Consider the following 13,783-nt stretch of genomic DNA (forward strand, 5'->3'; position numbering starts at 1 on the left):
CAATAACACATTTACCAGTAGATTCATAGTCACACTGAATTAAAACACACTTATTGTAAATTTTGGAACTTTTGTGGTCTGCTCCAACTGTTTTGGTACAAACGGAATGGGCTTAAGAAGGAAGTAGAAGGAATAAGCAGCAGCAATTTGTTGATAAAGGAGCCTCCACAAAAATGGCTGCTCTCTCTGTGCAGACTGGCCTGCCATGGCCAGCTCCCTGCAACTGCATCCTGACTCCCCACAATCTTTGTTGAGAGAATCAGTGCCACACACTGGAGAAGCCAGACAGACAGAGGGGAGACAGCTCATACTAGAGAACACAAATCCCTCAAAGTATGAAAACAGCAACAAGATAAAAAGCCGATATGAATCATTTTTAATAGCTGTGCATGGCCACCTGGGGGAGAGAAAGTGGACTGATGTTATTAATACTTGCTAAAAGAGGGAGGAAACAAATGTTAAAATGTGTAAAATCGCTGAACTGGCTTATCAAATCAATTTGTCACATGCCCCGTTACAACAGGTGAAATGCTTAATTTACAAGCCCTTAACCAAAATCGCAGTTTCAAGAAAATAACAAACTTTTTTAAAGTAAGAGATAAGAAAAACAAATAATTAAAGAGCAGCAGTAAATAACAATAGCGGGGCTATCTACAGGGGGTACCGGTACAGAGTCAATATGTGGGAGCACCGGAGTCAAGGTAATTGAGGTAATTATGTAGAACCGTTTTAAAGAGTGATAATTGATTGTCAAATCAAATCAAATTTTATTTGTCACATACACATGGTTAGCAGATGTTAATGCGAGTGTAGCGAAATGCTTGTGCTTCTAGTTCTGACAATGCAGTAATAACCAACAAGTAATCTAACTAACAATTCCAAAACTACTGTCTTATACACACAAGTGTAAGGGGATAAAGAATATGTACATAAAGATATATGAATGAGTGATGGTACAGAGCAGCATAGGCAAGATACAGTAGATGGTATCGAGTACAGTATATACATATGAGATGAGTATGTAAACAAAGTGGCATAGTTAAAGTGGCTAGTGATACATGTATTACATAAAGATGATGATGATATAGAGTACAGCATATACGTATACATATGAGATGAATAATGTAGGGTATGTAAACATTATATTAGGTAGCGTTGTTTAACCTCTTGAAACTCCCCATCCCGGATCCGGGATTGTGACTAAGCCTCAGGCTCATTAGCATAACGCAACGTTAACGATTTCTGAAGATCGCAAATAAAATTAAAATAATGCGTTTGCTCTCAAGCTTAGCCTTTTCTTAACAACACTGTCATCTCAGATTTTCAAAATATGCTTTTGAACCATAGAAATTGACTAATTTGTGTAAGAGTATGCTAAGCTAGCATAGCATTTTGTGTAGCATGTAGCACGCAACATTTTCACAAAAGCCAGATAACCAAATAAATAAAATCATTTACCTTTGAAAGTGACTGGAGTTGAGTCAGTGTGTTAGCAGCAGCCACTCAATGTTAGTGGTGGCTGTTTAACAGTCTGATGGCCTTGAGATAGAAGCTGTTTTTCCAGTCTCAATGCTGCAGTCCCAGCGTTTTGATGCCTCAAAAATCCTTGTCACTGGATGCCAAGTCATCTTGGTTTTGCCTGAAGCTCTGGATGATAGACACGGGGTGAACAGGCAGTGGCATCTTTTTGTGGTGGTTGTTGTCCCATAGGTGTAAGAGGTTTGATGATCTTTATAAAGGCCTTCCTGTTTAACATCGGGTGGTGTAGGTGTCCTGGATGAGGGCAGGTCTTGATGATCTTTTGCCTTCCCCGGTGATGCGTTTGCCCCCGGTGTGCAGACCTCACTACCCTCTGAAGAGCCTTACGGTTGTGGGCGGAGCAGTTGCCGTACCAGGCGGTGATTACAGCCCGCCAGGATGCTCTCGATTGTGCATCTGTAGAAGTTTGTGAGTGCTTTTGGTGACAAGCCGAATTTCTTCAGCCTCCTGAGGTTGAAGAGGCGCTGCTGCGCCTTCTTCACGATGCTGTCTGTGTGGGTGGACCAATTCAGTTTGTCTGTGATGTGTATGCCGAGGAACTTAAAACTTACTACCCTCTCCACTACTGTTCCATCGATGTGGATAGGGGGGTGTTCCCTCTGCTGTTTCCTGAAGTCCACAATCATCTCCTTAGTTTTGTTGACGTTGAGTGTGAGGTTATTTTCCTGACACCACACTCCGAGGGCCCTCACCTCCTCTATGTAGGCCGTGTCGTCGTTGTTGGTAATCAAGCCTATCACTGTTGTATCGTCCGCAAACTTGATGATTGAGTTGGAGGCGTGTGTGGCCACGCAGTCGTGGGTGAACAGGGAGTACAGGAGAGGGCTCAGAATGCACCCTTGTGGGGCCCCAGTGTTGAGGATCAGCGGGGTGGAGATGTTGTTACCTACCCTCACCACCTGGGGACGGCCCGTCAGGAAGTCCAGGACCCAGTTGCACAGGGCGGGGTCGAGACCCAGGGTCTCGAGCTTGATGACGAGCTTGGAGGGACTATGGTGTTAAATGCAGAGCTGTAGTCGATGAACAGCATTCTCACATAGGTATTCCTCTTGTCCAGATGGGTTAGGGCAGTGTGCAGTGTGGTTGAGAATGCATCGTCTGTGGACCTATTTGGGCGGTAAGCAAATTGGAGTGGGTCTAGGGTGTCAGGTAGGGTGGAGGTGATATGGTCCTTGACTCGTCTCTCAAAGCACTTCATGATGACGGAAGTGAGTGCTACGGGGCGGTAGTCGTTGTGTAGGTCCATTGCCGAAAACCAGGTCAGGTAACCAGTTTCTACTAACAATAATGTGCAGTGCTACTCGATACCCAGAGGCTATTCCTCTCCATACGATAATGGCTAAGACTGTGGTGAAGGCACTAGTGAAGTTCTTCTCTACATTTGGACTCCCTAAAGTAATCCAAACTGATCAGGGATCCAACTTTATGTCCAAACTGTTAAAGTGTGTTAAATGACGCTGTGTTAAAGACGCTGTGTATTTCCCATCGGGTCTCCAGTCCGTATCATCCAGAGAGTCAAGGGGCTCTCGAATGCTAGCATCAGACGCTGAAGGCAATGCTACGCAAGTATTGCATGGATACCAGTACCAATTGGGATGAGGGGGTGCCATTTGTCCTATTTGCTATTAGGGAAACGATACAAGAGTCCTTAGGTTCAACCCTACTGACCTTGTGTTTGGACACACCCCACGGGGTCCGCTGAAAGTTTTGAAGGAGCATATCTCATCTCCTACACCCAGTAGTGCCCCTAAAAATGTGTTGGATTATGTCAGTAAGATGCGGGAGAGACTGAACGCCACCTGTGCATTAGCCCAAAAGTCTCTCTCCTCGTCTCAAAAACGCATGTTGCATGTAATTCGGAGATGCTGTAGAAGTTACCCTCTCAAATGGAACATTTGGATAACGATCAAACAAAGAATCTTATCCTATTGATAAACAGTTCTCAGTGTGTTTCAGGACGTTCCAAGTCGCACGTCCATCTTGGAACATGATGTGGATGTGGGGAACGCTGTTCCTATACGTCAGCATCCGTACCGGGTTAATTCAAAGAAGAGGGAGGTAGCTTATTTATTACAGAATTACATGGCAAAACCCATTAACAGCTCCTGGAGTTCTCTGTGTATTCTTGTTCCTAAGCCTAATGGTACGTCTCGCTTATGCACGGACGATCGTCGTGTAAATGCAGTTACAAAGTTTGATTATTTTTTTCTACCTCGCTTAGATGACTGCATTTTACCTTTATTTAACTAGGCAAGTCAGTTAAGAACAAATTCTTATTTTCTATGACGGCCTCGGAACAGTGGGTTACCTGCCTGTTCAGGGGCAGAACAACAGATTTGTACCTTGTCAGCTCGGGGATATGAACTTGCAACCTTTCGGTCACTAGTCCAACGCTCTAACCACCAGACTACCCTGCCGCGTTGATCGAATTGGCTCTGCTGCTTAAGTTAGTAAGTTAGATTTGCTAAAAGTTTATTGGCAGGTGCCACTGACCTCTCGAGCTTCTGACATCTTGGCTTTTGTTACGCCTGATAACTTTGTACAATACACGGTGATGCCCTTTGGCATGTATAATGCACCTGCTACTTTTCAGCGTCTAGTTAACATTGTGTTTGCAGATGTGCCAAATTGTACTGCTTACCTGGATGATGTGGTGATACATTTGTCTACTTGGTCTGGTCATCTCTCCACTTTGAAAAGTGTGTTTCAGTGGTTGGAGAATGCTTCTTTAACCCTCAATTTGGCCAAGTGTGAGTTTGGGAAGGTTACGGTGACTTACCTGGGGAAACAAGTGGGACGAGGTCAAGTGCGCCCAGCATCTGGCAAAGTGGAAGCAATTGTTGCTTTTCCTGCTCCCACGACCCACCGCCAGTTGTTCAGATTCCTGGGGATGGTAGGGTACTATCGTACAGTCTGTAAGAATTTCTCGACGGTAGTAGCTCCCCTTTCATCTTTGAGTTGAGTTGTAGCAGGGTGTTGCGTTCCCTCTTCATAGAGGCGTGCGTAACAGTTGTACAAAACTATTAATTTTATACTAGCTCCTTACGCACATACTTTTGCACACAAACAGAAGGTATCCTACGCACATACAGTCTCCCTACCCTGTCCTCCCCCAAGATTAGGGATGCCATAAGAAGTACTCCCTGCCCTCTCCCAAATCTCTCTGGCCCATAGCCAAGGTCGGCACTGAATTTTGCTCAGACAGTCTGTGTTCAAGATACTATAAAGACATTTTGTACAAAGATATTGTTTTACCCTAATTCTGACTAAAATTACACACATCATTAATAATAATTTTATGGTCCTAATCAATTTCATACAATTTTATGGTTTCAGGGTGGAATATTCTAATCATTCATTTAAACACAAATTCCATTAACAATCACAATCAACAAGTATTAGTAGATTCATATTAAAATAAAACCATCACTTTTGGTTCAGTGTATAAACATACTATTCCAGTACTTATCACATACAGTGAGTAAAGTTAATCATCTATTAGAGAGAGAGAGAGAGAGAGAGAGAGAGAGAGAGAGAGAGAGAGAGAGAGAGAGAGAGAGATGAGAAAAGGAGAAGAGTGTGGCCCCACTGGACAGTGCATTACAGGTGACATTGAGATCAGAGTCAGTCCCACTGGAGGAGAAGGTGACGAAGCCTGGCACGTCAGTGCTGATCTGGCTGTTGATCCAGGTCTGGTACTGGGACACTCTGGTGTACACTCCTGGGAAATTTGCTTCGGCACAGCCTTGTCCAAAACTAACAACCCCAGACTGGATCCAGACCAGACCCTGTTTGCTCACCATTGGCCCCCCGGAGTCTCCCTGTAGACGGATACATTTTAGTAATTTAGCAGATGATCATATCCAGAGCGACTTACGGTAGTGAGTGCATACTTTATTTGCACCGGGTTAATCATCAGGGTCAGTGAACAATGAAATTACCATTAGAGGTTTGATTCATCATCTCATTGTCATTGAATAATAGCTCTGCAAACTGCAGCTAAACTGCAGCTTTGGCTCTGCAACTATTTGGAATGAAACACAGCCATGCATCCCTCACCTGACAGGAATCTTTTCCTCCACTCAGTAGACCAGCACAGATCATGTTGTTTGTGATTGAACTAAATCCAGCATAGAGACAGCTACACTCCCTGTTCCCCACTACTGGCACAGTCACCTCCTGTAGGGTCCCGGGTGAGGTTAAGAGGCACCGAGGAGGAGAGACCATGAAATCAACTTTTGCTGATATTCTGTTGTATACATTTCTGATCCTTTCTTTTCTGCTGCAACTGTATTGGAACAACATTTACTTGCAAAAAAGCGTATATATTTACAGGTACATAAAGGGTATGTATGGCTTGTCAATGCAAAGTCAGCATCGGGACAATCAGATCTCACCACCACTATTGATATTGCCCCATCCGGTGACCCAGCTATTAGTGCCAGCGTAGTAGGTGCTGTCCACTGCTGCCAGGCAGACCGGCTGGATGTAGTCAGTGAAGGTGACAGGTGATGAGAGCTTCAGCAAACATATGTCATTGTCGCTGGTTGCACTGTTGTAGTTCGGGTTGCAGATGATCTGAGAGACCGTTTGGGATACCTCGTTGGAGTTGATGCTTTGCTGATTCTGCCGGCCCAGGTAGACAAGCAGGCCGGACGTGCTGGTGCTGAGAATGAAGAGAGTTGAGACTAACTAATGTTAGTCACTAATGTGATTAGAATTAGTGGGCTTGCTGATGCCATTTACACAATACAATTCAGGGATGTATTTTAGAGAGACAATGTCACCTCACTGGAGTCATTACCACTCCTACAACTTATTTGACAACCATTAATAAAGTGCTTTAAAACAAGTACAGTACAAACTAGCAAGCACATACAGGTAACTGCCAAAATAATGGAAACAATTGAATAAATGAGGGCTACAAAGTCAATTGAATGCAGGTGCTTCCACACAGGTTTGGTTCCTGAGTCAATTAAGCAATTAACATCCCATCACCATTAAAATGCAGGATTTTGTATTTTTCAAGCAGAAAATGAAATATAAAAAGCAGAAAAGATATCTTGCTGCATTTTATAAATGCAGATGATGTTCAATATAAACGCAGGTGAAATGGTTTAAAACGCACATTCTGTGATGGTCTGTGTTTTTTAAATGATGTTACTGTTTGTCTCTCTTGAGACGCTGTGGCAACAACATACATTAATACTTCCTCAAAAGTCAGAATCAAGATAAATAATCTAAGATAAATCAAGAAACCTGTAATTAATTTGGAGTTTTTGGCCGAGGAGGTCTTAGTCGCGCATTTTTACATCAAACTAAGATGTTTAGTGCAGTAATTCTCAAAGGAAAAAATGTGAATGAAAACTAGCCGTTGGATGACAACACACATTTCATTGAAGAATGCCTACTGTTGTCCAATCACCGACGAAGGGGCATAGACTTCCGCTACCAAACTTCAGCTTGCCTCAAGAAAAATAAAAATGGTGTGCTTGAACAGCCGAATAAACCTGTATGCTGTCGAACACCAAAATTAACTAAAACATCGTCATAATATATGCACAAACTGTTTTGACTGGGAAGCACACCGTAACCTTCAGGCTCATGTATAAATACATCCAGTTGCACATTATTTTGGCTACCATGGCTAGAAGTGACTTTGAAGAGGAGTCTCAGAGGATCATAGGGGGTTAAAAGTTGTGTGTGTGCGTGTGTGTGTGTGTCAGCCACCAGATATCAACCCAATTGAACACTTATTGGAGATTGGTTTTCCACCACAAACTCCAAATGATGGAACTTCTCATTGAAGAATTGTGTCACATCCCTCCAAAAGAGTTCCAGACACTTGTAGAATCTATGCCAATGCACATTGAAGCTGTTCTGGTGGCTCATGGTGTCCCAACACCCTATTAAGACACTTTATATTTTGACATGTCCTGTATTTTGGCAGTTACATGTACATTTATCATCTTAAATTTAATTATTTGAAAAAAAAAATACCCAAAGACATTATACTTTGAATTAGTTCTCTGAATTAAGTGATTAATACATGAATAAAATAGATCATTCAGTACATGATCTATGGGGCGGCAGGTAGCCTAGTGGTTAGAGTGTTGGACTCGTAACCGAAAGGTTGCAAGTTCGAATCCCCGAGCTGACGAGGTGCAAATCTGTCGTTCTGCCCCTGAACAGGCAGTTAACCCACTGTTCCTAGGCCGTCATTGAAAATAAGAATTTGTTCTTAACTGACTTGCCTAGTAAAATAAAGGTAAAAAAATTAAACATAGACAAAGACAGCGTATAGATATTAATATATCTCCATGACATAATATATGGGTTGGAGACGGGTAAGGTTATGACTTTCTACCTGGGGAAGCAGTGAGCGGCAGTCAGCACCCACTCTTTGTTGATAAGTGAGCCTCCACAAAAATGGCTGTTGGAGTTGTGCAGACTGACCTGCCATGGCCAGCTGCATCCTGACCCCCGACAATCTTTGTGTTGAGAGAAGCAATGCCACACACTGGAGACCGCTCATGATTGAACACACAAATCCCTCACAGTATAAGAAGAGCATTGAGGAAGATACACTAGCTGATATGAAGCAATGCAGTTGCATGCAATAACAGCAACATACCATTTGCCTGTGAATGGCCACCTGGTGGAGAGAGAGTGGATTGGTGTTATTAAAGGGGTTTACAGTTACCAGTATAATTTGAAAAATAAAATGTATTCATTAAATGTATTTATTGATTATCTTAATTTTGATAAGAGATGAACATTTTATGAATTTAAAGTTTATTTGTTTAAAAGAAATGTAAATGTATCGATTATAAGGATGCTGAAAAAAAGTTTGAATACCTTTGGCTTAAAGAGATATGCTAAATGGGGGAGGAAACAAGTATCTAAATATGTAAAATCGCTGAACTATCCCTTTAAGTAGCTGGAAATCTTACAGTTTGTGGCTCTATCAAAATAGAATGAAGCCCTACAAAATGATAGCCAGTGCATTAGGAACATTTTTAGACCGCTTGACATTTTCCACATTTTGTTACGTTACAGCTTTATTCTAATATGGATTCAATAAAAAAGTTTCCTTATCAATCTACACACAATACCCCATTATGACAAAGTGGAAACAGGTTTTTAGACATGTTTGCAGAAGTATTAAACATAAAAAAACAGAAATACCTTATTTACATAAGTATTCAGACTCTTTGCTATGAGCCTCGAAATTGAGATCAGGTGCATGCTGTTTCCATTGATCATCCTTGAGATGTTTATATAACTTGATTTGAGTCCACGCATGGTAAACTTAATTGATTGGACGTGAATTGGAAAGGCACACAAAGACTCATTTGTGACCAAGCTTTAACTTCCTGACTGATGTCTTGAGATGTTGCTTCAATATATCCACATAATTTTCCCTACTCATGATGCCATCTATTTTGTGAAGTGCACCAGTCCATCCTGCAGCAAAGCACCCCCACATCATGAGGCTACCACCCCCGTGCTTCACAGTTGGGATTGTGTTCTTCCCTTTCCCTCCAAACATAACAATGGTCATTATGGCCAAACAGTTCTATTTTTGTTTAATCAGACTAGAGAACATTTCTCCAAAATGTATGATCTTTTCCCCATGTGCAGTTGCAAACAGTAGTCTGGCTTTTTTATGGCAGTTTTGGAGCAGTGGCTTCTTCCTTGCTTAGCAGCCTTTCAAATTGTCGATATAGGACTTACTGTAGAAAAATATACTTTTGTACCCGTTTCCTCCAGCATCTTCACAAGGTCCTTTGCTGTTGTTCTGGGATTGATTTACGCTTTTTGCACCAAAGTACATTCATCTCTAGGAGACAGAACGCATCTCCATCCGGAGCAGTACGACAGCTGCGTGGTCCCAAGCATCTAGAGCGATGACATCATTTTCTGGAATTTTCCAAGCTGTTTTAAAGGCACAGTCAACTTTGTGTATGTAAACTTCTGACCCACTGGAATTGAGATGCACTGAATTATAAGTGAAATAATCTGTCTGTAAACAGTTGCTGGAAAAATTACTTGTGTCATGCACAAAGTAGATGTCCTAACCGACTTGGCAAAACTATAGTTTGTTCACAAGAATTTTGTGGAGTGGTTGAAAAGCGAGTTTTAATGACTCCAAACAAAGTGTATGTAAACTTCTGACTTCAACTGTATTTACTTATGTAAATAAGGTATTTCTGTTTTTATTTTTTAATAAATTAGCAAGAATGTCTAAAAACCTGTTTTCGCTTTGTCATTATAGTGTATTGTGTGTAGTATGCTCGAGGGGAAAAAAGTATTGAATCCATTTAAGAATAAAGCTGTAACTTAACAAGATGTGGAAAAATTCAATGTGTTTGAATACTTTCCGAAGGCTCTGTGCATACACTACATATATATGTCACAGAAACAACCCACTAGGCAAGAATATTGGCTCTAGGTGAAACTTGTGGTAACTCAATGCTGATAGGGTTTTTGTCATATCAACCCTTTTGTTTATACACCATTCAGTGCCGCTCAGTGGATGTCCTTCTAAGGGCGGAAAGACCATACACAAACAAACTGGCATTTCCAGAATATAATGTTTGGAACATCCATTGTTATATTCTTAGCCTCATTCTTTTTTCTCAAGACAAAGGAAATTACTGTGGACTACAGGAAAAGGAGGACCGAGTATTCCCCCATTCTCATCGACGGGGCTGTAGTAGAGCAGGTTGGCGTCCACCAAGACGCCAACCTGGCGTCCACATTACCAACAAACTAACATGGTCCAAGCACACCAAGACAGTCGTGAAGAGGGCACGACAAAACCTATTCCCCCTCAGGAGACTGAATAGATTTGACATGGGTCCTCAGATCCTCAAAATCTTTTACAGCTGCACCATCGAGAGCATACTGACTGGTTGCATCACTGCCTAGTATGACATCTGTATGGCCTTCGACCGCAAGGCACTACAGAGGGTAGTGCATACGGCCCAGTACATCACCGGGGCCAAGCTTCCTGGCATCCAGGACGTCTATACCAGGCAGTGTCAGAGGAAGGCCCTGAACATTGTCAAAGACTCCAGCCACCCTAGTCATAGACTGTTCTCTCTGCTATACACGGAAAGCGGTACCGGAGCACCAAGTCTAGGTCCATGAGGCTTCTAAACAGCTTCTACCCCCAAGCCATAAGACTCATGAACAGCTAATCAAATGGCTACCCAGACTATTTGCATTACCCCCTCCCCCACGCTGCTGCTACTCTCTGTTATTATCTACGCGTAGTCACTTTAATAACTCTACCTACATGTGCATAATTACCTCAATTACCACGACAGCAGTTCCAAAAGCACATTGGCCCATTATTAGCACATTATTTACTGCTGCTCTTCAATTATTTGTTATTCTTATCTCTTACTTTTTTAGGGGTTTTCTTAAAACTGCATTGTTGGTTAAGGGCTTGTATAAGTAAGCATTTTAATGAAAGGTCTACATCTTTTGTATTCGGCGCATGTGATGAATAAACATCTAAACAGTAGTATCACTGTGTCAAGTGAGTGAAACTCAACAGTGAACAATAGGAATGTGGTCTGGTTAGACTAGTCTATTGTTGATCCAGGCTGTATCACAACCAGCCGTGACTGGGAGTCCCATAGGGCGGCGCACAATTGGCCCAGCTCTTCCGGGTTTGGCCGGTGTAGGCCGTCATTGTAAATAAGAATTTGTTCTTAACTGACTTTCCTATTAACCAAAATCACAGTTTCAATGCTTTAAAAAAGTAAGAGATAAGAATAACAAATAATTAAAGAGAAGCAGTAAATAACAATAGCGGGGCTATATACAGGGTATACAGGGGGTACCGGTACAGAGTCAACATGTGGGTCACCGGAGTCAAGGTAATTGAGGTAATTATGTAGATGCAGGTAGATTTATTTAATTGGTTGTGCATAGATAGTAACAGAGAGTAGCAGCAGCATGGGGGGGGGGGGGCGCAATGCAAATAGTCTGGGGTAGCCATTTGATTAGCTGTTCAGGACACTTATGGCTTGGGGTGGAAGCTGTTTAGATGCCTCTGGGGCCTAGACTTGGCGCTCCGGTACCGCTTGCCATGCGGTAGCAGAGAGAACAGTCTATGACTAGGGTGGCTGGAGTCTTTGACTATTTTTAGGGCCTTCCTCTGACACCGCCTGGTATAGAGGTCCTGGATGGTAGGAAGCTTGGTCACTGTGGTGTACTGGGCCGTATGCACTACCCTCTGAAGTGCCTTGTGGTTGGAGGCGGTGCAGTTGCCATACCAGGCAGTGATGCAGCCAGTCAGAATGCTCTCGATGGTGCAGCTGAAGAACCTTTTGAGGATCTGAGGACCCATTCCAAATCTTTTTAGTCTCCTGAGGAGGAATAGGCTTTGTCGTGCCCTCTTCACGAATGTCTTGGTGTGCTTCACGAATGTCTTGGAATGTAAAACCATGCTAGTTTGTTGGTGATGTGGACGCCAAGGAACTTGAAGCTCTCAACATGCTCCTCCACAGCCTCATAGATGAGAACAGGGGCGTGCTCATGTAAAACCATGCTAGTTTGTTGGTGATGTGGATGCCAAGGAACTTGAAGCTCTCAACATGCTCCTCCACAGCCTCGTAGATGAGAACAGGGGCGTGCTCGTTACTCCTTTTCCTATTGGCCACAATCATCTCCTTTATCTTGATCATGTTGAGGGAGAGGTTGTTGTCCTTGCACCACACAGTCAGGTCTCTGACCTCCTCCCTATAGGCTGTCTCAGCCTTGTCGGTGATCAGGCCTACCACTGTTGTGTCATCAGCAAACTTAATTCTGGTGTTGGAGTTGTGCCTGGCCATGCAGTCATTAGAGAACAAGTACAGGAGGGGACTGAGCACACACCCCTGAGTGGCCCCGTGTTGAGGATCAGCGTGGCGGATGTGTTCTTACCTACCCTTACCATCTGGGGGTGGCCCGTCAGGAAGTCTAGGATTCAGTTGCAGAGGGAGGTGTTTAGTCCCAGGGTCCTTAGCTTAGTGATGAGCTTTGAGGGCACTATGGTGTTGAATGCTGAGCTGAAGTCAATGAATAGCATTCTCACATAAGTGTTCCTGTTCAAGGGCAGTGTGTAGTGCAATAGAGATTGCATCATCTGTGGATCTGATGCAAGTGAAGTGAAGTGGGTCTAGGGTTTCTGGGATAATTGTGTTGATGTGAGCCATGAGCCGCCTTTCAAAGCATGTCAAGGCTTCAGACGTTAGTGCTATGGGTCGGTAGTCATTTAGGCAGGTTACCTTAGTGTTTTTGGGCACAGATAGAGGTTGAAAATATCAGTGAAGACACTTGCCAGTTGGTCAGCGCAAGCTCGGAGTCCTGGTAACCTGTCTGGCCCAGCGGCCTTGTGAATGTTGACCTGTTTAAAGGTCTTACTCACATCAGCTGATGCTCTCATGCATGTTTCAGTGTTACTTGCCTCGAAGCGAGCATAGAAGTTATTTAGCTCGTCTGGTAGCCTCGTGGCACTGGACAGCTCTCGGCTGTAATAGTTAGCAAGCCCTGCCACATCCAATGAGCGTCGAAGCCAGTGTAGTATGATTCAATGTTAGTCCTGTATTGACGCTTTGCTTGTTTGATGGTCCATCGGAGGGCGTAGGGGGATTTCTTATAAGCTTCTGGGTTGGAGTCCCGCTCCTTGAAAGCGCAGCTCTACCTTTTAGCTCAGTGCAAATGTTGCCTGTAATCCATGGCTTCTGGTTGGGGTGTGTACGTACAGTCACTGTGGGGACGACGTCCTCGATGCACTTATTGATAAAGCCGGTGACTGATGTGGTGTACTCCTCAATGTCATCGGAAGAATCCCAGATCATATTCCAGTCTGTGTTAGAAAATACAGTCCTGTAGTTTAGCATCTGCTTCATTTGACCACTTTTTTAGAAGCTGAGTCACTCGTGCTTCCTGCTTTCATTTTTTGCTATTAAGCAGGAATCAGTAGGATAGATTTATGGTCAGATTTTCCAAATGGAGGGCAAGGGAGAGCTTTGTGCAAGTCTCTGTGTGTGGAGTAAAGGTGGTCTAGAATTTTTTTTCCCTCTGGTTGCACATTTTACATGCTGATAGAAACGAGGTAAAACTGATTTTAGTTTCTCTGCATTAAGTCACCAGCTACTAGGAGCACCACTTCTGGATCAACGTTTCCTGTTTGCTTATGGCGGAATGCAGCTCATTTAGTATGGTTTTATTGCCAACCTCGCTC

General features: G+C 43.1%; 1 pseudogene; it reads right to left on the reverse strand.

Annotated features, from left to right (window-relative positions):
• Positions 1-5,143: 5,143 nt before the first annotated feature.
• Positions 5,144-12,242, reverse strand: LOC135536377 (trypsin-like; annotated as a pseudogene).
• Between the last annotated feature and the right edge of the window lie 1,541 nt (positions 12,243-13,783).

The sequence above is a fragment of the Oncorhynchus masou genome, unplaced genomic scaffold, assembly GCF_036934945.1.
Source record: "Oncorhynchus masou masou isolate Uvic2021 unplaced genomic scaffold, UVic_Omas_1.1 unplaced_scaffold_6067, whole genome shotgun sequence".
In the NCBI taxonomy this organism is placed as follows: domain Eukaryota; kingdom Metazoa; phylum Chordata; class Actinopteri; order Salmoniformes; family Salmonidae; genus Oncorhynchus; species Oncorhynchus masou.